We start from the raw sequence: 27,183 nt of genomic DNA on the forward strand, positions 1-27,183 counted from the left end.
CAAAAAGTGTGTCACATGGAAATGCCCTTCCTGGCAGGTTATGCTGTTACTGTTGAATCATCTGTTTGTGCTATCATTAAATACAAAAGCTTTGAAGTAAGACCTAAAGCCAAAAATTTTCACAGATGTTGCATGGAAATAAACTTCAAAAAGGATGCACAGTGCTCATGCACAGACAGGTAAACATCTGTGAGTGAGAAAGAAAGGAAAGCAAGAGAGACAGGGAGCAAGTCTCACTCACAGGCTCAGCTTTGAACATGCAGGCTCTAGGCCTTCTCTTTCAAATTGATGACTCTATATGGCTTCCTGCCTCTCTGCTGGGAGACTACTGAAGTCTCATTTTTTGAACTAATTTACATTGACCACTTCCCAAGCTCCCAATAGTTCCTCCTACAGTGAACTTTGTTTTGTCTAATGAGGCTCAGCAGTGAATAGGGATGACAAAAAGAAACTTCCCATTGACAAGCCCTGTCTGCCTGGGTTGAGATCCCAGAAGAGGCAAGACCAAGTATGAACAGGAGATCTCCTTGAGTCTGTAGGTTTGAAACTGGACATCTTATGAACACAATGTATTCAGACTAACCACATATTTTTATGAAAACATATTTTATATCCTAATGCTCCAAAATAGGGAAGAATAAGACTTTCAAGACAAGTTTTGCTCTTGATAATCCTTACACCATGAAATAAATGTTCTCTATTTTGAATAAGTCAACAGAACTCATATCAAATTTTTTACTTTGACATAATTTTTTGTTGTTGTTCTTTTTCTCTGTCCATTTTATCAGCCAGAGCCTTGGAGATACTGATGCCATCACAAAATGAAAAAAAAAAAAAAAAAAAAAAAAAAAAAAAACTAAAAATTATAGCTGGTCCATCTATCAGCATTGTAGCTTGATATTTCAAGGCCTAAAGCTTATTCAAAACCCCCAAATAATTTCTTCAAACAATGTTATAACTGGAGATAAACATCCCAGTTCCCTTTTAGTTTTCAGGACAATTGTCTTCTATTATTAGTTTATTATATGATTTATTTTTCATAAACACAAGGATCTATCAAATTCATAGCACTAAATCTCTTACTGCTTTGATCTTCACTTATGCTTTAAGGCAAAACAGTCCAACTGAAGTTCAGCTTTTGAAATGTAGATTCTTTGCCCTTCATGTACCAGTCAAACTTTCCTCACCTCCAAGCATTCTGGAACTGATCGATGGATGGCAAGCTCTGCCTCCAAATGCCTTTTCTCTTCTTATCCTCAGTAAGAATTTTTCAATAAGTAGAAAGAGAGTATTCTGCTACTGAAGCCTGGGAGCACAGCTTCTCAATTTATCAACTCTGATGCTGTTACCCCTGGCTCAGAGTTCCTATTATTTCCCTGCCTCTACGGCCTCTGTAGGGATTGTTTTTGACACAAGCCCCAAAGGCTTAAGGCAGAGAGCATGTGCTATTTAAGTCTACATTTGCTGAGTGATCAGTTAAGTGTAGTAGCAACTCTGATAATAACTAGCAACCAGAGAGTGCTGCCCTAAATTCTGAGTTAACAAAGAGCTATTAAGGTAAATCACATGACTCTGAAGATAAGAGAAAAATATGGCATTCTGGTTTACACTGATTGTCTTTATTATGTTATTATTTATTATTAATTTTCTTATATGTGAGGTTTGGTTTGAGAAATGTGGTCAGAGTTCTGACTATAGTATTTATGAGCCTTTGATTGAGGATATTAATGTAACCCTATACCCATTTTGATAGCCATCTGTTTATTTGAATTCAGTTATAAATTAATTTGAAAATCATATATGTTACTCAAAGTTTCATGACATTTAAATCAAATATATATTTTCATGTTTAGGAAAGACTGGAATAATCACTCAGTGTGGATTGCTTTTTCTCTAAATAAATCCTAAAAAAAAATAAGAACCCTAACCATGCTTCCCTTTAATAGGTTAAATATATGTATTTCAAGAGTAAGGGGTTTCATGAATTCTTTACTCTTTAATGTCTGGTGTTTTACTTTTGTAAATCATTTTCCCACAAAAGATCTGTTCATGCCATAATGTCCAGAATTTGTCAATGTTACATTTCATGTTAAAAGATGAGACAAAGTTAATTTCTAGATGGGTGTAATCCAGCTGGATTAGGTTATCCATGTGGGCTCTCAATACAGTCACATTTATTCTCAGGAGAGAAAAGCAAAAGAAGAGTTTTAGGCTGAACCAAAGAATAGAAACACAATCAAGAAAAAAGCAAGTTATGTGTCTCAGAGAAATTAGAGTGACACAGGCATCAGGGATAATCAGAGCCTCTAGAAATAGGAAGAAGCAAGAATATACTCTTCTTCAGCCATGACAGAGTGCATATCCCTAACAAAACATTGATTTATAGCTATTGGTCTACCTGATTGTGAGAAAATAAAATTCTCTAGTTTTAAGTCACTTAGTTTATAGTAATTTTTTTTTGCAATAGGTACAGGAAATCAATATATTGACATTTTGCCAATTGGCATATCCTTTGTATGTTCTGGCTAACTTAAGATCACAGACTCATAACATTGAAAGTAGGAACTGCATCTTATTCTTCTTTGTTTTAGACTCAGTAAGTAGTGCAAATGGCAGTCCAGAAGAAAGTTTCCTAATAGATAGTTGAACACAAATTTAATGAGAAAATTATTCTGGATACAGAACCTATACAATACTTAAGAATGCATTTATGAATAGGTTAAAATAAACCTCACTATTTTATATATATATATATATATATATATATATATATATATATATATATATATTCCAATAACTAATAAAACAATGAGAAGGATACAATAGTAAAAAAGTAGCAAAATTTACCAATTAAGTACTTATATTTGATTAAAAGAGGATACAATGATATATAGATTTTTTTTTACATTGAATCATTTAAAAAGTGACAGATATCTACAATTGAAAAAAATCTGAGTTGAATTGACAACAAAGACATTACTAACGGGTTTTATACATTATGTTGACTGTTTTTATGGTGTATAGTCCAACTCATAAAGAACTAGGATATTGTCACCTTCCTCAGAAGAATTTTTTAAAAAGGTAATCAAACAGAAAATTAGTTAACTCTTCTTATCGTCACTGTGCATTTGAAGCCACAGGACAAATTGCTGCCTCTATAACTACAGAGATATATGCAGGTGAATATAGACTATCACAGCTCCTTAAGAGAAGAAAACCCCAAGCAAAAAGGTTTCAATCCTAGCAGGAACACCTAATTTTAATTGACAACCTGGTAGAGTTCCGCTGGACTAGCTTGACAGTTTACATGTTCTGTGGAAATAGAAACTTCCCACACTGAAATGTATGAAGGGAAAAAGTGCTGCAGCCCGACTGCAGCAAAATAACCAGGGGGTGATGAGCAACTTGTGTACATTGATACAGCAGGAGTGGAAGCCGTTTATTGTAGGACAGGAGGGGTATATATACATTTCACACAGCTTATCTTAATTAACATAAACTAGATACAGCAGTCAACCAATAAGGAATCTCCACACTTAATGGCTTGCTGGTGCCACTTCACAAACCACTCCCCCTGGCAAAATGCCAGGCGCCATCCTGACTTGTTTACAGACCCTAACAAAAATGAATGAAAAGTAAAATGGAAAATAGTAACCTAATACTATAGGGGAAAAAATAGGCAGAAGGAGAAGGAAGAGAAAAACTACCAGAAGGAATATTTGGAGTAGTAATGGCAGAGAATTCTCCATAACTAATGCCAGACTAGAAACCAAAATCCAATCAGGGACACCGACCAATGGAAATAATTTTAAAAATGAAAAAGAAAAAGAAAGAAAATATATAAATAAGAAAAACGCCACCTGGGCAAGTAATATTCAAATTGATGAAAACCAAAGACAAAGAGTTGAATAAAGCAAAGAATGGGTATGAAACAGTTCACTTACAGAAGAAGAAGGATAGAGTTACAATAGATATATTTTTTTTAGATACTACAAAAGCAAGAAGAAAGTGACTTAAAACATTTAAGTTTTGAAAGAAGCTATGAACTCAAACCTCTGTTTCCAGAAAAGTTGTACTTCAAAGAGAAAAGAGAAAACAAAATAAAACAAAAAAAGACTTTCTCAAACAAACAGATATAGAGGAAATTTGTCACCAATTACATGCCTCACAAGTAGTGTTTAAAGAAGTTCTCTAGAGAGATGGAAAATGATATAGGTGAGAAAATTGGACTTAAATATGAACTGGAATAATAATAGAGCTGGAACAAATGAAAGCAAAACAAAGCATTTTATACTGAATTACAGGACTCTCAATTTTGTGAAAATAACTGTTAGAATTTTTCAAAAAGTAAAAGGAAGTCTCATGTAGATTATTATTTCAAAATCCAGAAAATTTTATTAATACAAAACTATAACTGCAGAGTTCATAAATTTATTTAACTGAACAATTGTTTCTTTTCAAAACAATTAGCAGAGTTTATATCAATAAAAGTTATTGATGAGGTACAAGAGCCATAACTAAAAGTACATTAAAGAGAAGACAAACAAACAAAAAAAAAGAAAATGGCAGCAGACCTCAATGGACCACCAGTGTTTTATTCAGCACCAGAGGGGCACATAATTGGGGGGAAAATGGTGGCAGGCCACCAGGAGGCTCTGGATTTTACAGCATCTTAGCAGAGCCAGATCACAAGAGGAGTTAGTTACTTTTGGCAGGCGTTTTGGGTGTGCAGGTCCAGGTCATGGTAGGAATTTTCTTGGTGGGGTTAATTTAGGGTGGGGCAGGAGGGCAGGTAGGGGAACAGTAAGGGAAGTTCTCTCTCCCTGAGGCTTATTGTTAATATCCTTCAATAACCAACTGACATGGGATGTTTATATTGCTTCTCACAGGACCCCCAGTAAATGATAATAAATGAATTTATATAGCATTTTCACAAAAGGTCTAACAATAAAAAAGAAGAAAATAATATATTACATATTTGCACCTGGCTATAATTAAGTCATTATATCAAGTCAGAAGCCAAGAAAGTTTTGAGATAAGAACTCAAAAGACAATTATTAATATACATACTCCAGAAAAAAAATTCCTACATTAATGAGATATAAATGAACATGGAGAACAAAAAACAAGATAATGAGGAAATAAACATGGAGATGAGGAAATAAAGATGGAGATGAGGGAGGAGACAGCACAGTGGAGTAAGTCCCATGTTGAGGATGAATGGAAGACCAAAGAAGAAGAGAGAAGGGCTAGGAAGCTGGAAGTCAAAATTGGAACTGTGCATTTCTCAAACAACAACAAAAAAAAAAAATCAGGGAAAGTTCTGTAGATCTAAAATAACATTTGATAAAAACTAAAAATAGTTAAGGAACATAAGGCAAAAGAAATGCTGAAGCAATTATCATGTCCTGGAAATCACAGTGGTGTACTGGAAGAACATCTAGATATCTAGCTGTGTGCAAGTAATAAGCACACCTGATATTGTTTTATATTTTTTCTCTGTACATACATTTTTTTGACCATTGTATTAAGTAAAGGTGAAGAAAAGAAGAGCTATTTGTGCTTCACATGGGAAATTAGGTTTTTTTAAAGGAATATTTTTCACTGAAAACTTTTAGCATGATTGATAGTGATCAGTGGCTATATGACTTCTACTGAACAATTTCAAAATTTTATAAATATATGCTTGCTAAAAATTATTTTACATAAAATGTTACTTCTATAAATTTTAATATAGCCAATTTATTTGCAGCAAAACTGTTTGGTTAGCATGCTATGATACATTGATATGATTCCTTCTTCATTTCTCTTAATCAGTTCTTGTTTCTATTATTTTTAAAATTTTACTCTCTTGCCCACTTCCTTACATCATCCTCCGATTGAAATCTCATTCTTTCTAAAAATATGGATGTATTCTATAAAACATAATATATGGAGGGAGCAAAATTAATTAAGATGATAACCACAAATATTAGGGGGTGTTTATTTATTAATTAATTTATTTATTCTTTTTTTTTTTTGGTGGTGGTGGTGCTGGGGATTGAACCCAGAACCTTGTGCATGCAAGACAAGCACTCTACCAACTGAGCTACATCCCTACTCAACTGAATAATAATTTTAAGATTAAAAGGAAAATGGGAAAATATAGATATGTGCTTCCTGGACTGTTAATTGCACTATACTTTCTTCTATTCTGACATATCAATATTTTTCTCTTCTTTACCTACAATTAGATTATGTTATTCGTTTGAATTCAATTTTTGAAACATATTGTTCCAAAATAGTGCCTTTCTCTTGCCCTTAAAATGATGAGTGCTCACTTATATTTTCTTGGGTCTCACTTTGCTGCTTCTTCTGATGGGAAACAAAATAGTTTGAGAAATCATTGCTCTCTTAGAGTGATTTTCTTCAGGCATTGTTTGAAGTTCTCAGTTGAATATAAAGAAAAAATTTATCCCTATAAGTTATTCACTTTGTTGCACACACACACACACAGAGACAGAGAAAAAAAACACACTCAAAGATGGATTGAGGTGGTACAATACCTTTGATCTTCATAGTTCTCAGCACTATGATGTAACATTTATAAAGATGTTGTGTGCCAATATTTCTTATAGAATAAATGAAGAATTTCTACATTAGGTTTTTTTACATTAGTTTTAATTAATTACTAATAGCAGATAAATAAATATGAAAATACTCTTTGAGGCCCAAACTAATATATAAAATTTCCAGATTAGGAAATAGAGACAAAGTTAAATAGTTGCTCATGATGACACAAACAATAAACAGGAGATGAAGCTGAAATTGGAACACATGTGCATTGAAACTAAAATTTGAAAGATCAAGAATATGTACAATAATGCATGACCCTGACTTGTTAAATTGTCAGAAGTAAATATGTTGGCATAAGCCTGTAGTAGATTTAATTATAGGTTCAAATAAATAGATCTATCCCTTCAAGCAGTATGCAGTTTTCACTGACAGGTCATGTAATTGTTGTTATTGAATTCTGCTCAATAGCTAAAGAAGCAGTCATCAATTTGGTGGTTTTAATATTTCATTTTCTATTAGATATTAGAATGAACATCGGAATGAGAATTGTGAACACAATTGCAAGTTGTATTTCAATCAACAAACAAACTTTGCAAAATGACATAAAATCAGGTCTACATGAACTGAGATATTTAATGAGCTCTTGATAAAGAATGTTCAATAATGTTAATATATTTTTTTCTCTCTGAGAATACATAAAATTTAATGAAAATCTCAATGGGTGCTTTCAAGCTTGAGTGAATATTTTAGAAGTAAGTCTGGAAAAGGACTGTAAGGTCATTTTCCATGCTTCTACTTGCTTCATGAGTCCTGCCATACCTGTTGTTCACTGGGATTTCCAATCCAGTAACATTTCTATTTATTTTCACTAAGGAAGCTTTTCTTTTTCTCATTTTCTATTGTCTCTTTCAAATTGCTTGGCTGCTGATTTCAATCACTGTCTTGCTAGTGGTTGAAAATATTTTGCTAGGTTCTCTGTCATATCTTGACACAGCTACCCTCACTCCAGTCATATTCTTCAAACACTTAGATGGTTTCAGTGACCGAGTACATGCTTTTTTTTCCATATTTATTTTTGCTCCTGGAATCAATACCACACTAAAAAAAAACAGAAGGTGATATTTAAAAATTCAAATCTGATGAGTCTATTTTTACAATCTTCATCTTTCTTGTTATGGGTACTGACACAATATTAATAAATCTATAATGTGCAAGAAGTACATACTTCCTGCATGGCCTATAAGGGTAAACACAAAACCCCTGCACTTGCACTCTCTGTTTCTTCTCTCTAACTCTATTTCATGCTACTCCAGTGCTATTACCTTCTTAATGTCTCAGGTTTAATCTTCCTTATTCTTCAACAGACCTTCTCATATTGTTTTCTGCCTGGTTGAAAGAATTTCTCACTACTGTACACTTGCAGATGTAGGCAGAATGCTTTTCTTCATTTACTTCTCATTTTAAATATGCTTTAAGAGTCTTTTTTCTTAACCTCACTTTTGTTAATCATATTTTCACAAGTTTCTAGTACATCAAGTATCTTCCTCAGATTGCTCTGCAGAGGAATATATTATGCAGCCTGATATGATGGACACATATACATCATACGTTAAATTTTCCATAAAATATTTTTAATTCATTTGTTAATTAATTTAGAAAACTCTGCATGAAATTTATATACTTGGAAATCAATATATTTTTATTATAAATATTTGTCCTTTAAAAATACAAATACTGCAACCAAAAAATACACCTAGGGTACTTATGCCAACTTCATCATAGAGATCAATGAAAATATTAGGAAGTGTACAAAAATAACTTTATATTTAATTTTTGCTAAGGTTAACTTTCAATTATGTATATTAATATATATACACACACACATATATATATTTTATAAAAGGCAATGTGACTTGATTTATAAAATAAAGTTAATTCTCACCTGACAGCTTATACCACTATAAGCTATTTTAATAATTAATATTAAAACAAAACTATTTTTAAATATGACTTTTCTAAGTGTAAATGTCATTCCACCTACCTCTAATGATAACAACTAGGTTTTATTCCATGTTTTCAGGAAAATAATTTTAAAATATTTATCTATTTGAATTGCATATAAAGAAAGCTTGTATTGAGACAAATAAAATGTTTTAAGATTTAGGGGTAAAAATAAAAGCAAGATATATGACCAAGAGTTAATTTAATACATATAACACTATGAACATTTTTAAAATGGGTAAAAAATACAAGCAGGTTCAAACGCTAAAAACTATGAAAGTGCTTGTCATAATATCAATACTTGTAGTATAAAAGCAAGAAGAAAGGATAAGAATACATTGGATGAAAATAGGACTGAAAATTATAGCATTTGCTTTACTTCAGCTGAAACCTTCCCTCATTTAACTTATGTTCATTCTACATAACTGTGCTTGCTTTTTAAAGTAAAATATACACATTTATGATATCCCTGCTTTTGCAATACAATCCTCTCTAGTTGACTTTTTAGTCCACTCTGACCATCTTTCCTTAAGTTTCAGAATAATATAAGGCAGAAAAATATATCTCCCACAACCCAACCCGATGCTGAATAATTTGCACATTTGGTTTTCACACCTTTGACACACCTTCTTACACTTGCTTTTGAGATGCTTATCTTCCTATTTAACTATTATTTAATACAGACTTGAGTGTTCATGATTTATTTATTATGAGCTTTTTATGGCTAAGGTCCATGCTTGGCAATAATAAGCATACAATCTCATTTGCTGTTTTGAACTCCAGGACACTGAAATACTGTTTAACCATCTTACTTTTTTACTTTTTTATTTTTTTAAGTCATAGGTGGACACAATACTTTTTATTTTATTTTATTTATTTATATGTGGTGCTGACAATTGAACCCAGTGCCACACACATGCCAGGCAAGCACTCCACTATTGAGCCACAGCCCCCTAACCATCTTACTTTGAGTGAGATATGGGGAAGCAAGGAGAGATAGATAGATAGAGAGAGAGAGAGAGAGAGAGAGAGAGAGAGAGAGAGAGATAAAGAAATTTATAGGTTTTTTTTTTTTTTTTTGAGAGAGAGAGAGAACTTTTTTAATATTTATTTTTTGGTTTTCGGCGAACACAACATCTTTGTTTGTATGTGGTGCTGAGGATGGAACCCGGGCTGCACGCATGCCAGGTGAGTGTGCTACTGCTTGAGCCACATCCCCAGCCCAAGAAATTTATAGTTTTATAGGATCATAGTTCTCTGGAAGAGAAAGTAGCTCATCATGCAATGCTTGAAGCACCAGGGTTGCTAACAGCGTAGACACATAGTAGGGACTATTGAAAGGCACCATCATTATCTTCAGATGGAAGGAATAGAAGAGCCAGTGAAAAAAAAGTTTAGGATTGGCACAGTGGAAGAATTTAAGCAGCTTGGGGAATAGGGGTTATCCCTAGATGAATGGCCTCTGGTCCAGAACAAGTAGGGTAGAGATATCATAACCCAGTGTATGAGAACATAATAAGGGGAGTGTTTGGGGGTGTATGTCTTTGACACCTTAAGAAAGGGAACTGACTGGTCTCTAGCTAGGTCATCAAACTTGGCCAAGATGAGTCAACACAATATATTACAATACAATTTTACAAATAAGTGTGGAAAGTGAGCCATAATAACACTTCTAAACATCCAGTGAAATATCTATAAGTAAATTATATAAAAACATTTTACCGTACAGCAAAAACAAGGCTTAAAATGTTAACTATTGGATAGGTCAGCCAATTATGATATTCAATATGTAATAATTACCTTACTAGTTTAGCACAATATTTTAAGGTATTCAATAGGGAATTATTTTAAAGTGATACTGCTTAAATAGAAAATTCTAAAGTAAGAACAGCATGTAAAACATAAAGTTACACATCATTATGTTTTGTTGTAGCCATGTAACTCATTATTTATTATCAATAATACTTCAAACTCCTCCTAAACAGGAGATAAAGAACTTGGATTTCTTGCCTGGAAATGCAGGCAAGAATAAATGTCATGCTCTGAAACAGTTAAATCTAGTTTGGAATTAATCTAATATTAAGTAACAGTGGACATTCTGCAATATTTTTTTTCAATTGTAGCAAAAAAAGTGTATTTTCTGCAAAGTAACTTGGGAAAGTAATATGCCTTCACCAAAAATTTAATTAAAAAATATTATTAGAATAAGTGGAAGGGCTAGTCCCTATCTTCCTTTCTGAAACCTCTAAACTATGTTTCAGTTATATAATTTAAAAAAAATGAGAAATGTATAAAGAGAAGTAACTAAACATAATTCTTTAATAATATGACACCTGTGAAGTGAAGGAAATTCTATGAGTTATGGAGAAGTGTGAGAAATAAATACATTTTTATTATTGATTAAACTCATTATCTTTTATGGGGAATTTTGGCCTTGGGAGATGTCTTCTGGATAACGCCGAATGACCAAGTAGAAATAGAAAGGGGTGAACAGAGGAAACACTGGGGAGTGAAGTGGAGCAAATTATATCTCATTCATACAAGATTATGTCAAAATGAACCCCAATTTTATGCATAAATATAATGCACTAATAAAAACACAAAAAAATAAAATTAAAAAAAATAAACTGAATAATTTCCTATTCATACTTGTCCAAATAATCTGAAGAAAAATTGGACATATCTGAGCTGGTTAAAACAGGAGTATATATTTCCTGATTGACATATGAAACAATATCAAAATGGTTATAAAAATAATCTCTTTGAAATATTATCATAAAAAAATGACAAATCCTTGAATAAAGGTCATTTCCTGTAGAGTTAAGTTTTTTTACAGATAGAAAAAAATATTTGAAAACTTATTTCACATAATAATTGAGCTATGGACTGATGAGTGAGGTTATTAAATGCAGTTTGATCAAAAAAATTAGAATTGTTAGAAACTTCAATTTTGTAAGACTTGATTTTTTGATTTTTGGAAAACTATACCTGTAATTTGGACTTTCTTCAAATTTTGGTGTCCCACAATGTAACACTCTATAATGCTTCTTGTTATTTAACATTCAAAGTTACATCTCTGTTATTAGTAATGTAGATTTTAGGCTTATAAAAGTGGCAGTGAATTAAAGGAAATCAATGACATACCTCTTTCCAGCTGAGAGACTTGGTGCCAATGGAGCCTGAACTGCATTCTGGTGCCAGATCTCTAGGGAGCTTCCTCCCAGTATTCCAAACAGCTTATGGAGAAGTACAGAAGAAGATATTGTATATGGATAAAAGGCAGAGACAACATTAACAGAACAGCACTAGTCCAATGAAAATTTTACTTCTTGTGTGTTCTGTTTGTTTTCACTCATTTTTTCTAATCTTTGGGAGTCCCAAAGTGGCTAAAAGTATTATTTGTTTTCTTTGTAATCCTCATTGATAAATTGATAGATATTAAGATCCTCAGAAATGATATTATGTTTTACTTTAATGTTTATTTTATTGTATGTTTTGGAAACTAACAACATTACAATAAAAGAACCTAGATGTTATATAACATGTCATATATTTAACTATAGCAGCTCAGCTTCTTACATGTTTCTGGTGAAATATTTTTGAAGTAACACCTTTTTATGATCTCACTTCTAAAAATGTTAATTTATAACTCACAAAATATTTTTTTCCAATTTAGAGTTTAGATATAAGAGGGTATTCTTACAAAAGTTTAGACATAAAGAGATTCTTAATTTCAGAATAACTGGGATTGTTATAAATGACAATAAAAGGACACACTATAAGGTATTTTCTTTAGAGAAAATCATAGAGTTAGGAAAGTGAGAACCCCTACAGATTAATGTTCTCAGTTTTCACTAATGCTCATAAGATTTATTAACTAAGCAGGACTATAGTTTATTTTCTTTCCTTTAATTTGCCATCAGTACTCATCAGCACTTCACATCTCTTAATGACATCCAGAGGGTATACTGTTTAAAAGTTTAACTAGTACCTAACAATACATTTATTATAGAATTGCACAAAATTTTCATCACTACAATACGAACTGCTTAGTTTGATTTTATGGAACTAATTTTCTGTTCAAAGGTGAAAACACCTCTGCAAACAGAAAACATCTTCATATACATATTAAACACCAAGATTTCTGTAGAATATTTTATGTTTTCTCTTAATTTAAATGCATATGTGTAACCAAATAGAAGTATGCTTTGTTTCAATTTACATAAATAAAGCATAATAATAATAAAATATAACCAATTTTTAAAATAAGAATTCAGTAATTCATGATGCCAATTTCTGTGCACGTTTCTGTATACTAGAAACCAACTTTATCTGCCTATTACTATGATGTGCAACAAAGAGCTGATAACCTCTGCTTTTGTATCATGCCAAAAGTGTATAGACAGAATCAAGCATCAGACTACAACAGATAAACCAAATTAAGAGATAATATGAGAAAACAAATAGACTTATATTTTCAAAAGTCTCTGTGTTATAAAATAATTTTAAAGAAAATACTGAGGTACACATATAGACTAAAGAAGATTGGAGATACATGACTAATAAACAAAAAGTATGGCCTTGTGATGACTTTAGTAGAAAAATTGAAGGATTTTAATAAGTGTCTGAAATTTAGATAATAGTATTAGAATAATATCCATTTTCCTGAAATTGATTATCATACTGTGACAAACAAAGAGAGATTTTTGTTTTAAGTAAATAATACATTAGTAGCTAGAGATAAAGGCACTGCTTTCAGCATTCTTCAAATATCCTAAAAAAGATGAAGGGGTGGGTAGACGGACAGAAAGATGGATGGAGATATATAGGTACAAGCTCTGACACAGATGTGGATAAAATGATAGAATTATAAACCAAATGAGTAAAAATGTTAACATTCTTGGCATATCTCATTTATATATAAATTTCCATCAGTTGACATTGTCTCTTTTCTGAAAACATTCATACACTTCCTGTACTGCAATTCTCATAACAAAATTTATCTGCTAATTTTCTTAAATTATGCTTACTTTCCCATGACTGCTATTTTTTTTCCTTTTTAGGTTTGTAACCATACATTTTTTATTTTTTTTAATTTAAAATACCATTTCTTTGTCAACTCTCTTGTATAATTTTTGCCCAAATTCTTAGGATACTGAGGATTCTTTATATGTCGTATGGCTTTCACTTGTTTTAAAGATTTTATATTTACAATAAGTATATACTGTCTCATTTTTCTTGGTAATTTTTATTACTTTTCTCTGATATGAGTTAATTTAACATTTTGACATAGTGCAAATTAGCTTTTTTTTTTTAAATTTGGAAACAAATGGACCTTGTTTTCTTTAACACTGTTTTAAATGGGTTTGTTGTTGTTTTTGGTGTTTTTTTTTTTTTAACTTTAAGTATGTTTGACTGTTTTATATTTTCTAACAGGTCTAGATATTTTAGGTTCCTTTATTAAAGTGGAGGAGTTAGTTCATTGCTATATATCTATGTTTACTAATCATTTGTCCATCGTTAAAAAAATCTAAAAATTTGGGGCTGAGATTGTGGCTCAGTAGTAGAGCACTTGCCTAGCATGGGTGAGGCACTGGCTTTCATCCTCAGCACCACGTAAAATAAATAAATGAATAAAATAGAGATATTGTATCCATCTACAACTAAAAAAACATTAAAAATTCTAAAATATTTATACAATTATTTCAATCTATTTTTTGTTTTGTTAATCTCTGTAAATTCCCTTTGACTCTTTTTATCTCTTTCCTATCTCTCTTAATTATGTTCTTGCTTTCCTTTCTTTCTTTTTTTTTTTTTTGAGAGAGAGAGAGAGAGAGAGAGAGAGAGAGAGAGAGAGAGAGAGAGAGAGAATTTTTTAAATATTTTTTTTGGTACACACAACATCTTTATTTTATTTGTATGTGGTGCTGAGGATCAAACCCAGCGCCCCATGCATGCCAGGCGAGTGCACTACTGCTTGAGCCACATCCCCAGCCCATATTCTTGCTTTTCTTTACAAACATATATGAGTTATATTTATAATACTATTTAATGTCATTTTCTGCTATATCCAAAGAATTTCTAGTCTATTTTTACTGAGTGTATTTTATCTATTTTATCTTGGTTGTAATTTATATTTACCTGCTTTTTTGCATATCTACTATTTTTTTTATTGGATGCCAAGCAATTTGCAATACTGATTATAGGATTTTTCTATATTCTTTCATAGTCATGAACTTGTTTTGTAGTAAGAAATTAAATTATATTATTGTATTGTGTGCATGTATGAATATGTAACAATAAATCCAACTATTATATACAACTAAAATGCACTAATGAAAAATATGGGAAAGAAAAATAGTTGTTGTTATCATTGTTATTATTAGGTACTACTGATTGAACTCAGTGGAACTCAATCACTGAGCCACATCCCCAGTCCTATATTGTATTTTATTTAGAGACAGGGTCTCACTCAGTTGCTAAGTGTCTCGCCATTGCTGAGGCGGGTTTTGAACTTGCCATCCTCTTGTCTCAGCTTCCTGAGCCAGTGTGATTACAGGAGTGTGCCATCACGCCAGACATGTTTTCTTTTTTTTTCTTTTAAACAGGCTGATTGTCTGAAGGTTTGCTTTTAAGCATTTGTGTAGTCATTCTTATGTACTTTAGCTTTTTATCTAATTTAGACTCACTTCTGAGATGTGACCCTTAGAGTTTCACTAGACTCAGTATTAAATGTTCTGTTTATTTTATTAGATCACTCCTCTCTAATTACCACCTACTCAAAGACATTGTTTTTGATTTGTATAGTGTCTAGAAACTGTGTTGTAGTTGTAATGTATCTGTTTATATTTTTCTTTTATCTAAATTATCTTTCTTGGTTTCAAGGGATTTACCATTTGAATTTTTTGTTAAATAGCTATTAATATAAGATGATCACTAAGAAGGATTTTGGAACTCTTTTCTTGCATACTTCATTTGTTTAGCTTTCTTTGCAAATTTTGGTGATGTTTTTCCTTAAATTTTTATCTTCGTTGTTTAAAATCACCACCATTGTATGACTGTATAGATGAGTACCTTCTACTACTATGCAAAACAGTTTCCTTTTCATCCCTTAATTTTTCTGTTATTGAGAGTTAGTGTCTATTTCTATGGAGAGGTATTCTATGAATTAAATACCAACCATAGTTTCTATCTGTTTTTCCTCATTAATATAGTTAGGTTTTTTTAAAATTTAATCTCAATAATTTTGAAATAATTTATTCATTTTAATTAGGTATCTATGACAGCAAAATGCATTTTGATTCATTGTACACAATTGCAGCACAACTTTTCATTTCTCTGTACATGATATAGCGTAGCACCATACGTACAGTCATACATGTACCTAGAGGCATCACATTCCACCGTCTTTCCTGATCCTATGCCACATCCCCACACCTCCCTCCCTTTGCCCAAAGTTCCTTAATTTTTCCTATGTTGACTTTGCCCCTAAAATTATGGATCAGTATCCACTTATCAGGGAGAATATTCAGCTTTTCGTTTTGGGGGATTGGCTTAATTCGTTTAGCATGATATCCTCCAACTCTATCTATTTACTTGCAAATGCCATGACTTTATTAATTTTTAATATGGATTTAAAATTCCATTGTGTATATATATATACCACAGTTTCTTTATCCATTCATCTCTTGAAGGACATCTAGGTTGCTTCCACAGTTTAGTTATTGTGAATTAAGCTGCTATAAACATTAATGTGGCTGTGTTATTATAGTATGCTGATTTTAAATCCTTTGGATATAGATCGAAGTGTGGGAGAGGTGGCTCACATGATGGTTTTATTCCAAGTTTTCTAAGGAATCTCCATACTGTTTTCCATAGTGGCTGCAGCAATTTGCTTTCCTTCCAGCAATGTATGAGTGTGCCTTTTCCCTCACATCCTCACCCATGTTTATTGTTGTCTGTATTGTTGATAACTGCCATTCTGACTAGCATGAGATGAAATCTTAGAGTAGTTTTAATTTGCAGTTCTCTAATTGCTAGAAATGTTGAACATTTTTTCATATATTTATTGATCCAATGTACATCTTCTGAGAAGTGTCTGTTCAGCTCCTTAGCCTATTTATTGATTGGATTTTTTTTTTTTTGGTGTTAAGTTTTTAAGTTTCTTTACATACCTGGAGATTAATGTTCTATCTGATGTGTGTGTGGCAAAAAATTGCTCCCTCAGTATAGGCTTTCTCTTAGCCTCACTCTTTTGCTGATAAGAAGCTTTTTAGTTTGAGTCCATTCCATTTTTAAATTCTTGATTTTACTTCTTGCACTTTAGGAGTCTTGTTAAGGAAGTTGGGGCCTAATCTGAAGTGATGAAGATTTGGGCCTACTTTTTCCTCTATTAGGCTCAGGGTCTCTGGAATAATTCATAGGTCTTTGATCCACTTAGAGTTGAGTTTTGTGCATGGTGAGAGATAAGGATTTATTTTCATTTTGCTGCAAATGGATTTCCAGTTTTTGCTGAGGGCCACAGCCGAGTCGGGATGATGCATGGCATTTTTGCCAGAAGTAGTGGTTGAGAGGTGACTCTAGTGAGCCATTAAGATGATGACTTTTGAATTCTGGCGGAGTTCCCCTTGAGTTCTGCTTGAGCTCTCCCCGGGGATTCCCGGAGAGTTCCCATTGGTTGGGGAAGTGCTGGAGGAGGGATATTTCCGGTTGGTGGTTCCTGGAGGAGCCATGTGGCGTTCCGGAGAATTCCCGGGAAGCATGTGTGGAGTGTGCTTGTGGAGTTCAGAAATAAAGTTTGTTCCTGCTTCAGTGGCTCGTGATTTGTGCCCAGCCAGACTGCGGCAAGTTTTCTCATTACCATTTGTTGAAGAGGCTATCTTTTCTTCAATGTATGTTTTTGGCACATTTGTCTAGTATGAGATAATATTATTTATGTGGTTTTGTCTCTTTGTCTTCTATTATGTACCATTGGTCTACATATCTATTTTAGTGCAAATACCATGTCATTTTTGTTACTATAGCTTTGTAGTATTGTTTAAGTTCTGGTATTATGATGCCACTGGCTTTACTCTTCTTGCTAAGAGTTGCTTGGTCTGTTCTGAGTTTCTTATTTTTCTGAATTAATTTCATGATTGCTTTTCTATTTCTATAAGGCATGATTATGGTATTTTAATTGAGATTACATTGTATCTGTATAGCACTTTGGAATGTATGACCATTTTGACAATATTAATTTTGCCTATCCAAGAGCAAGGAAGATCTTTCCATCTTCTACGGTCTCCATCAATTTTTTCTTTAGTGTTCTGTAATTTTCTTTGTAGAGGTCTTTCACATCTTTTGTTGATTCCCAAGTATTTAATTAATTAATTTCTTTATTGAGACTATTGTAAATGAGGTAGTTCTTCTGTTTTGTCTTTCAGAGGATTCATCACTGATATACAGAAATGCATTTGATTTATGGGTATTGATTTTATATCCTGCTACTTTTCTGAATTCATTTATTATTTCTAGAACTTTTCTAGTAGAATTTTTTGGATCTTCTAAGTATATAATCATGTCATCAGCAAATAATGATAGTTTGAGTTCTTCTTTTCTTATTCACATCACTTTAATTTCTTTTATCTGTGTAATTGGTCTGGCTAGAGTTTCAAGGACTATGTTGAATAGAAGTGATAAAAGAGGGTATCCCTGTCTTGTTCCAGGTTTTAGAGGGAATGTTTCAATTTTTTTCTCCATTTAGAATGATTTTGGCCTTGGGTTTAGCATAGACAGCATGTAAAGTGTGGAGGTGTGATTCCTACTATCCCTAGTTTTTCTAGTGTTTTGAACATCAATGACTTTTAAAATAGTTTATATCTGGATTTAATGCCTTGTGCCAAACTTCTTACTTATGACATAAAATATTTTAAGTAATCAGACTTAATGTTTTCTTTCATTATTGTTTTTGTCCTTTTCCTTCTCTCTTTCTACCAACTTTAATTATGATCATCCTAAGTGGGATATTTTCCATATTACATGGCTTCTGTAGATATCACAGCTGTTAACAGGAAATTGAACTGAAAAGATGCAATTGGTTTTTGCTATAATGCTATGAATTGTTATCTCAGAAAAGAAAACTGAACATAAATAAAACATACTCATCTTCTTTATTTTGTCAGTTGTTCCTGAAGCTACCCATAGCACAGGTTCCTTTCTTCTTATCAAAATGGACTTATGCACCTGTTGAGAGTAAATATCAGGGTGAATTTGCATCACTTTAACAAAAAGAAATCACCTTTTTGAAGTTTCTACATATTTTTAAAAATGCATAATATGAATGTATTGCATAATATACATGACGACTAATAACAATCCATTGTCAGGTACAGTTGCATAGAAGGGTTTCACTGTAAGCAACATCATCACAATACCCAGGATTCTTAATATTTTCATTTTTATGGAAATATTACTGTGGAAACCTACCAAGATATTGTTGTACCCAGTACTTTCGGTTAAGAAATAACTGAGATCATTCCTTTATTCTCAGATTTTTTTTTGTCAAGATTCAATTTTACTTTCCACTTTCATGGTGGCATATTAATTTACATACTAATTGGAATATTAATAATATATGCTAAGTTTGTATCCTGTTTCCATCTCCATGAAGCTTTATGTATTTAATATAAGTTTGCTTCTTGCTTTAATTTCAAATATTAAGAAACTGTATTAGTTTATTTGTGTTTCTACATTTTCCACAATGGATGTATATTAACTGAAAAATAAGAAAAAGTTAAAAAGTATGCCTTTCATTTCATAAAAATATTCTTCAAAATAATTTTAAAAAATGGTATATCTCAAGTCTTTTTCCATGTTGCAGCATGAGAATGGTTTTCATTTGTAAAATCCTTGAACAAATGTGCTCTCTAATGTTTCAAGATCTTCACCCTTGGCCACTTTGCTTTGTGGCCCTGTTATTTATGTTACTAGTTCCTGTGTTTCTAAACATCATTGTAGTATTTGTAAATAAGCAATTATTAATAATCATGTTTAAGGCAATGGATGTTAAAAGAAAATTATCTTTGCAATAATTGTTAATACCACCAATTACACACTCAGTTTATGCTGTGACATCCATTCTTTTTGAAAAAATAAAATGTTAATAAATATTAAATTTAATGTATATGCATAATATATCAATGTTCTGGAAACTGTGAAGTCTATTTGTTTGCAATTTAATATTAGAGTTATCTAGTATTAGATAACAATATCTTTTATAAGAAATTTTAGTTTGGAATCTATCCTTTGAAAAATAAATTCAATAAAAATGCAAGATTTTTGAATGAGTGAAATTAGACAGTGGTTACAGATTTCTCATTAATACAGTGTTGGGAAAAACTGCAATTTTAACAAAAAAAATTGAAAATCTGAATTTTCGATCTCTAAGATCTAGTAGTTGTATTTACTAAACTACTGATTATGTGTGTGTGCTTTGTGAAACTGATGTTTTGTAACAGTGAGGAAGGGAGAGTTATAAAAATGCTTTAACAAAGCCAGAACTTTCATAAAAGCTTTTAAATGCTTTGTAAGGAAAAACTTATTGAACTGAGGAGAACAACAATTGAATTATAATTATGTGCCTTTGCAAGCCAAGATAAATTCACCCTCTGTATAAATGTGGGAATAAAATGTACAGTTGAGTCTTTTCTTTGACTTTAGAGAATAAGTTCTACAAGTAGAAAGCTAGCTACCAGGTATATTTTACAAATAAAGTAGAAAAATCAGTAGAAATTATTAAAATAAATTAGGAATTTATATCCATTAATTTAAAAAATCTGAAAGAAAGAAAGACAACTAGAAAAGAAGGCTGACAGTCAAGGCTAAAGATTTAATTTTATTTGAACTCCATTGTTTCTATCTTCTTCATTAGGTTTACTCAAGTTTTTTCAAATTTTCAGATTGTTCACGAGTATTAATCTCTTTAGGAACATTTTAAATTTGCCATTACTACTCATTTTTCTGCCTCTGGACAAAATATATCATCGTTAACACTATCATTATCACCAATAACACTAATATCACTAATATCATTATCACTAATATCACTAATATTATTTGGATAATTAAAACCCAAAATGTTAAAAATATACTTTAATATATAATCATTATTTTTTCTAAAGTATATTCCTCATTAAGGATAGAGTGAAAGATTTATTTATTCACTTACATATTTATTTATCTCTATGTTAAACTTTACACAATCTCTACATTCTTTAAGCTTGAGTCATATCTCTGTTTAATATATTATCTGTTCTATGTGTCTGTGTATCTATTTTATGTTTATTTCTATCTCAACACATATATTTATATAAAACTCTGCATATGGTTATATCAGTACATGTACACAATCTATATATCGCCTATATTTCAATTAACATAAGAAGAACAAGTTATATATTGTGGTTTTTCAAATGTTTGCATTTGAATATGTTTGACAATTCTGGCTTCTTTTGTAATTTATTTTTAGAATTCACTTCTTAAATTTTATTCATAGTAATTTACTTTTTCTTTTTCATAAAAGTGTGCCTCATAAAAATTTCTTTATGGTCATTATTTTCTTTATATTCGAACATATTTTCTGTCATGTGCTTAATCTTTAAAAATCATTCATTTCATTAAAGAAAATCTGCTTGTCTTTCAATATGTCTTTTTTGTTAAGCGTTGTGTAATTCATCCTTACATGAAGAAAACCACGTAACTATTTTATATTTGTAATTTAAAGCCTTCTTTTTCACTTTTAAATCTTTAACTTGTGTGTGTATACAATTGCTTCTTTTAAATATTAAGCCCAATATGTAAAGTATAATGAATAATATCAATTCTCCCTGTATATATGTTGGTATAAAGCTACACAAATTATTGCATACATATTGAAAATTTTTTACTCTTTTCTTTATCATGGCAGTTTTCATATTTGTCTTTTATCAGTTTTTTTAATTACATTGCTAACAAGTATAAACAGATATTTTATGTTTATACGACTTTGGCCAAACTGAAAATCTCAGTTTGGGTACTTCGTCTAGGATTTACTGTTCACAGCTTTATCATCTATAAAGCACTGAAAGTTTTCAGACTTTACCTTCTACTTCTGTAGACTTTTGTTTGTTTTCCTTCTCTTCTGGCATTATTTTTTTAGAAATCTTATTATATTTAATCATGGCTCCCACTAAAATATGAGAGAGAGAGGAATTTGAATATTAGCAATCTCTCGTAAGGTCTTAACTTTCTCCTTCACAGGGCTGTATTTATAAACAATCATTCTCCTTGCATTGTCTTGTTGGTTGCCCCAGTATGCTATGTGCATTCTGCTCATTGTTATTACAAATCATATGGGTAAATCCCCACATTTTTCCTCAATGATTGTCTGTTTATCCTTCAAATCATTTTTTAACCAAAGTCATATTTTCATCCTGTTTTAAGCTTCTGCATTTAGTTATATCTTCTCTGTTTCAAGTCAATATTTACTGACCAAAACAACAAACTTAACAATTTATTTGTTAAGCGTTGCATTATGAATTTTAAGTCCTTTTTCCTGTTTGTTATCCTTTAACTAAAAACATCCTTAATCTTTCTCCAAGGCTCAAATTTCTGTGTTTCTTAAGAGGAAGTGTGCGTGATTGTATTTATATTACCTGTTGCATACTTCAGAAAAGAAAGATAAGAATGTTCAAGTACACAGAAGTCTTCACTAACTTATTAATATTGAACTTAAGGGTAATCTATTGCCTAGGGCATTTTATATCTATAATTCTAAGTGGCTAAGCAATTCCCTTTATGTAAATTTTAACTGGGATGAAATACTTATACAACATGCAATTTACCATTCAATCATTTTAAAGGGTACATTAAGTACATTCACATTGCTGCACTGCCACTACCATTATCCAATTCCAGAACTCTGCCTTATGCAAAATTATAGCTGTATTCCTTAAACAAAAGCTATGCATTTTTCTCTCTTCCAGCCCCTAGAAACCGCCATTCTATTTTCTCATCCTAGGAGTGTTACTATTGTAGGTACTTCATAAGCAGAATGATGAGAGCTTTGTCCTCTTGTGACTGGCTTATTTCACTTAGCATGATGTCCTCAAATTTCATCCACATTGTAATAATATGTGTTAGAATTTCTTTCCCATTTAAGTCTGAATAATATGTCCAATATGTGTATGCACCACATTTTATGTGCTCATCTGTTGATAGACGCTTTGGTTACTTCCACCATTTCACTCTTGTGAATAATACTGCTATTAACATTAATAAATTTATTTGGAACCTGATTTTAATTATTTTGGATATATTTCCAAATGTGGAATTTCTGATCACATAATAGTGCTATTTTTAACTTTTTAAGGAATTTCCCTTTTCTGTAGTGGCTTTACCATTTTACATTCCCACCAAGAGTGCACTGGTATTCCAGATTCTCTACATCTTCAACACTTGCTATTTTCAGGGCTTTGTTATTGTTGTTATTTGTGTGTTTGTGTTTGTATATGTGTTTTCACAGTAATCATTCTAATGAGTTTTCAGAAATCTCTCTCCATGATCTTCTTTTGCATTACCTAATGATTAATTATGTTGGACTATTAACCAATGTCTATCTTTGTGTGTGTGTGTGTGTGTGTGTGTGTGTTTTACTGGGGATTGAACCCAGGGGTGATGTAGCACTTAGTTATATCCCAGTCCTTACTAAATTGCCTGGGCTGACTTTGAATTTACAATCTCCTGCTCAGCCTTACAAGTTCCTAGGATTATAAGCCATTGTAAATCTCTTTATAAAAATCTTGTCAAGTCCTTTCACCATTTATAAATCAAGTTGTTTGCTTTTCAGATTTGAGTTGTAAAGGAATCTTGGTTTTCATTTAAGAATAAAAGTGTGTGTTTGTGTATCATGAGTACAAATACAATTATGTCTATGGCATTTTAACATGGTGATAGAGTATAGTAAATTGACAATACAAAATCTAAGTTGTACAAGTATGTCATTTAATCCAATGGAATATTAAATTTCCCAAAGAAAATAATAAATATTCACCAGGATGATATGTTAAAATTTTTTCTGCATCTCTGATTTACTATTATGTTTTTTTAAAGAAATACCTAACTTATTCTGTAATGAAAATAAAAAAGTTAGTTAAAAGAAAAAAATCAGAGAGGACCTTTAGGAAATCAAAAATGTTAAATTTTTTTTTATCTTGTTTTTTCCCTGTAATATAATATGATTATAGAAAACATTGTCAATAAGAACAATAACAAAATATGGCAAATTTGAATGTTAGAGAATGATTCTGAAATAGAGTGAGATGCAAAACATTTATAGAAAGGTAAAATTATTAGTATTTTGAGACTTACTAATAAAATCAAAGTACAAATCTATAAATTTTAAAGAAAAATTGCATTGATCCTCTCACCAAAGAGTTGCTTCTTTTCTTATGTCACTATGGAAAACTGAATCTTGAAAAGGCAATAAAATAACTACAAAATAATTCTTTTAAAACGGTTAAGGATGTAAAGGATAAATACATGCACATATGAGAATGTAAAATAATACATTTAATTAAATGTATTATTTTCTAAAATCTCCAATAGCTTTTTGTTTCAAGAAAACGAACATGTAAATAAATTGAGTGAAGGAGAAAAAGGCATTAATAAAAATCATAGAGAATCATAATTATAAAACAAAAACACGAGATTAGTCAGGCCTCACAAAGATGGTGTCCTTGGAGCAGGCAGAGCGGCTGACCCAGCCAAGCTCTACTCCAGGAAGTGAAAAGTTGGTGTCTTTGATGGCCACAGCAGTGAAGTTTCTACAGAATTCCCGGGTTCGCCAGAGTCCACTTGTGACCAGGAGAGCATCCCTTAAGAAGAAAGGGCTGACGGATGAAGGGATGGATCTGGCTTTCCAGCAGTCAGGCACTGCTGCGGATGAGCCCTCGTCCTTGGGCCCAGCCGCACAGGTGGTTCCCGTCCAGCCCCCTCACCTCATTTCGCAGCCTTACATCCCTGTAGGTTCCAGGTGGCGAGATTATGGTGCGTTGGCCATCATCAGGGTGGGAATTGGTACATTTATGTACTTGCCAGCAAGTATACCCCCAGCACATTGTAATTTTTTTTTAAAGCTTAGAATAATTAAGCTAGAAAACTATCAGATGTCTTTCATTGTTACCATCATCCATCTGTGAGCCCCATCAACATTTATGCTTAATTTGAGGCTATATTTTCCAAATGATTCTCCTAATGTAGTATTTCTGACTATGCAAGTATTATCTACAATAGGGAAATTTGTATGGTTGAGTAATTAAGAATGTAGGATTCCAATCCAAAATGCCTGATAGATTACTTCTCTGCCAATGATTCCCCTTGTGAATTGAAAACAGTTTCTTAAATTTCTTGATCTGCATATTTTTGCAATCAATAATAATGATAGATCATATTTATCATTGATGAGAGCAAATGACTGAGTTGCTGTCTCCTCATTTACCAGTTATTAATTATTGATAGTGCTATTGTCCTATTGATTTATGTACTTATATTTTAAATATGTGTGTTATTATTTTATTTTCCAAAGATTGTTTCCATGAGGATTTAGTGATTTAATACATATGTCAGATTTTATTTAATGACTATAAAGAAACACAAGGTAAGGCCAGCCACAGGATTTTTTTTAATAAATGATAACCATCAAATTAATGTTTTAGCTTTAAATAATAAAGTACATGATGAACTGTTTTCTTTCAATTACTTTTTTATTTGTGAATGTGTTGCCTCATTATCTTCCTTGTACAAAACTCTCACAGCCCTCTAAACCAAATCCATGCCCTAATGTCTGTGACTTCAAGCTGTATTTATGGATGATTATTTGAAGAGTGACTTTGGAGGAAAAGCATTTGTTTTTGCTAGTTTATTTAGTGTAAGAGAGAAGGTGTGTATGTAAAAATATTTACTGTGTACAAATTATGGAAAATGTTCACCTAATTATATTTGAGTTCTTTCTGATCTGTCTCGTAGTAAATATCATGACATGATACTCTATTTAAATCGTGACTGTGTATTACTGTGCATCTATTCTTATACCAGTATCATGAAGTATCCTTATGGTATGTTAGTTTGATAGATCATGTACATTACTAAAATTGTTGCTTATTTTATATTCTCTAGTTATTTTGCCAATTCTTCTATTATTTCAAAAGACATTAAATATTTAGAAGAGATTTATAGGCAAAGCAATATTTTTGTAAACATCATTCAAGACTTCTAAAATAATTTGCTGTCCTCTCTAACAACATCTGTCTTTTGACACAATGTTGTTTTATATTAATTCATGTAGAGAAAGAAAAATACTACATAAAATTGGATATACTTTGACATAATAAATCATAAAACTATGATTTTATTTAATGAGTAAGTATTTATTAAGGCTCCAAACAAGTTTAGGAAGATAAATGTTATTTTTTAATGAAGTATTTTCTATTTTTATATTTCTATCAGAAAACTATTTTATATTTCTATTTTATATTTCTATCAGAAAACTAAATTCTACGTGAACATGTTAGAACTTTTCAAAATATCTTTTTTTCAGAAAATAAATATAGTAGGAGAAAAAGAAAGACTGAAACAGAACCATAAAATGTATTATGCAATAATTCAAATAAATTTAAATACACTATTATTCTTAATATGTTTGTTTAAAAACATATTGTCCTAGTATGTAGCTGTCCGTTAATTTTCTTATACACATTTATTTTAAAAACTAGTATATGCATTGAAATTTTAATTTGAATTTACAGAGAAATTGAAAATATTTTACATGCTTCACTCAGATTGCCAAATTAGCATTGTACCATATTTGTTTTGTCTCCATCTTATCTGTCTTTATCATCTATCAGTTATCTGTCCATCTAACTGAGTTATGAATTATAGAGTTTAGTTGCTGGCTGTGGTGATGCATTCTTGTAATCCTTGCTACTTAGGAAGGTTGAGTCAGTATGGAGATGAAGGTTCTTATTCTAATAAATGTATTATAATAATTATAATTTTTATACTATATTTATTTTGATTATAAAATTGGCTGAGATTTGGAGTATAGAGATCTCTCATACCTGTCTTCTCTGTTCCTTTGCTATTTCTCTATCATTTTTTAAACCTTTCATTTCTTTCTTTTTCACAAGATACTCAAGATGCATATAATATATCTGAGCTTTAGTCCTGGAATTACCTGTAAGTCCTTGCCATGTTGGAGCTTTTTGGGGTTTTGTTTGTTTGCTTGCTTTTATATTTTGTTTTTTATTTTTATGATGGCAATGGTATGTGGAAATCAAGTTCTAAGTTCTAGACATGCCAAGTTACCTTCAGCCCTGTGTTTGTAGGGCACTCTTCTCTACTTCTGTCACCCACCAAATAAATTATCTGTCATATATCATTCATCTTACACTCATCTTTTTTTGCCATTTATCAGTCATTATCCAAGTATAATTTATTCATTTGTATCATGAAGCATCTATTATTAGCAAGGGTCTACAGTAAAATTATGAGTACGTTGTAATGACTCCGATTTCATGAAATCATAAAACTCTTCCATGTCCTCTCTCATTTGAT

At 31.4% G+C, this 27,183-nt stretch overlaps 1 long non-coding RNA gene across 1 annotated transcript; it reads right to left on the reverse strand.

The window, feature by feature from the left end:
• Positions 1–1,123: 1,123 nt before the first annotated feature.
• LOC125616724 lies at positions 1,124–24,624 on the reverse strand. Its single transcript, XR_007347456.1, has 3 exons — positions 24,347–24,624; positions 19,450–19,460; positions 1,124–1,135 (listed from the first exon to the last, which is right to left on the reverse strand). It is a non-coding gene; the product is annotated as an uncharacterized LOC125616724 (long non-coding RNA).
• Between the last annotated feature and the right edge of the window lie 2,559 nt (positions 24,625–27,183).

The sequence above is a fragment of the Marmota marmota genome, unplaced genomic scaffold (genome assembly GCF_001458135.2).
Source record: "Marmota marmota marmota unplaced genomic scaffold, marMar, whole genome shotgun sequence".
Lineage (NCBI taxonomy): Eukaryota > Metazoa > Chordata > Mammalia > Rodentia > Sciuridae > Marmota > Marmota marmota.